Genomic DNA, 2,480 nt, shown 5'->3' on the forward strand with positions numbered 1-2,480 from the left:
CTTTCTCCATCCACGGTAGTGATGATTTGAATTTAAGAATCTCCGATGACCGAGAAAGACATTCTTCTGACCAAACTCCAAGCGCTTCCAATCTGTTTTATCTTCACAAATAGGACACGCACATTGACCTTTTATGCTATACCCTGATAGATTTCCGTATGCTGGAAAATCATTAATTGTGCCAAACAACATCGCCCTCAAGTTGAAACTTTCTTTCCTATATCCATCATAAACCTCCACACCGGTCTCCCACAAAATCTTTAAATCTTCGATTAAGGGTTTCAAGTATACGTCTATGTCATTCCCTGGTTGTTTAGGTCCAAAAATCAACATAGACAACATCATGTATTTACGCTTCATACATAGCCATGGAGGTAGGTTATAAATCATAATAATCACAAGCCATGTACTGTGTGAGATACTCTGGATACCGTGTGGGTTCATTCCATCAGTAGATAATGCCAAGCGAAGGTTTCTTGATTCTTCTCCAAATTCAGGATAATCATTATCAATTTTCAACTACTGTGGTGAATCTGCCGGATGTCGATACTTTCCATCTATAATTCTTTCATCTGCATGCCAGGTCAAGTGTCTTGAATCGGTTTCACTACGAAACATGCGTCTAAATCTCGGAATAACAGGAAAATACCACAAGACTTTTGCTGGAGACAACTTGTTCTTATATCGCGAGACACCGCATTTAGGACACTCATTTAACGATGCATACTCATTTCAAAACAAAACGCAATCGTTTGGACATGCATGTATCTTATCATAGCTCATGCCAATAGAGCACAACATCTTTTTGGTCTCATATGTTCGATTGGGAAGAACATTATCCTCAGGAAGCATATCTTTCAAAAGGGCTAATAACTCTGTGAAACTTTTATCCGACCATCCATTGCCCGCCTTTAAGTTGTACAACTTTAATACCGCAGACAATCTTGTGAATTTAGTGCAACCATCATACAAAGGTTTCTCTGCATCACTTACCAACCTCTCAAACATTTCGGGACAATCCTTAAGATCTCCTTCAAGTGCTTCTGCAATCTCTTCAACTCGATCACAATCGTATGTATCTGCGCCACTATAGTTTGAGGCATAGGTCGTACTATCCCCCGGTTCAACATTCTCGTTACTTTTCTCACCATGCAAATTCCAACATGTATAACTTCGATCAATTCCATGCCTCATTAGATGCGATGTCAACTGAACTGCGTCAACCCGTTTCCCATAACAACAACCCAAGCAAGGACATATCATTCTACTGGGGTCTTCGGCGTGCGCAACGGCAAACTTAACGAATTCTGATACCCCATTCTCGTACTCTCTCGACAATCGATTGGAAGACATCCATGTATTATCCATTACTAATTAGAATAAACAAAAAACAATTTCAAAAGAGAAACCAAAAATGGGATGAGACAAAACAATTTCGCTTTATTAAGTTAGTCTCTGTGCAGGGCATTCTTGTCTCCATTTACTCTATCAAATAACATCCATACCTAAACTTCTTAAGTTACTAGCTACGCTATGTATGCTAGAATAAATACACTCATAAGCTGCATAGTGTACCTTTGATTGGTAGAAGGTGTTTTAGATATTGCTGCCTGAATAGTCAAAAATTTGAAACTTTTTTAGGGTTTTACAAAATGTTGTTAAACTACAATCTAAGCCGCGAAATCAAAGGTTTCTAATGTCTCTATAATGCAACCATAACCGAACCCTAACAACAGTCTTTGAATGTGATTCATAGCGATATCAAATTCAGCAATTTAAAAACCAACTGTCAATTGCCTAATAAACCCAAACTATTTAAATGACTATGAATATTGAAACTTTACAGGGTTAACCAACAAATGTGATTCATAGCGATATCAAATTCCGCAATTTAAAAACCAACCGTCACTTGCCTAATAAATCCAAACTATTTAAATAACTATGAATATTGAAACTTCACAGGGTTAACCAACAAATGAGTCAATAATAAATCATAAAATTTCATTTTTTTTCTTCATCATTAATTTTGATGGTCGAAACAAACGTAGCATAGACAACAATAACATAAAACTGAAATGGGGCAAAGCTAAAACAAAGCAATAGTGAAAGTAATAATGTATGCTAGAATAAATACACTCATAAGCTGCATAATGTACCTTTGATTGGTAGAAGGAGGAAACGTCGTAGATCTAACAGAGGTGGAAGGAGAACGCCTTAGAAGTAGCGAAAGTTGTAGCAGTGAGAACCCTAACGTGAAAAAGAACGAAAATAATAGAGAGTGAAATAACAAAACGCGCAGTATGTTATAATTTTAATGTTTACTAAAGGGGACCTTAGAGGGCGCTTGTGGAAAAAAAGCGCCCTCTAAAGGGGGCCTAAGAGGGCGCTTATGAAAGCGCTCTCTAAGGCTTTCCAGAAGCGCTTTATAAACTGGAAATGCACATGGACTTATAGAGCGCTTCTTTAAAAGCGCCCTCTAA

Source organism: Lathyrus oleraceus, chromosome 4, assembly GCF_024323335.1.
Source record: "Lathyrus oleraceus cultivar Zhongwan6 chromosome 4, CAAS_Psat_ZW6_1.0, whole genome shotgun sequence".
Taxonomy (NCBI): domain Eukaryota; kingdom Viridiplantae; phylum Streptophyta; class Magnoliopsida; order Fabales; family Fabaceae; genus Lathyrus; species Lathyrus oleraceus.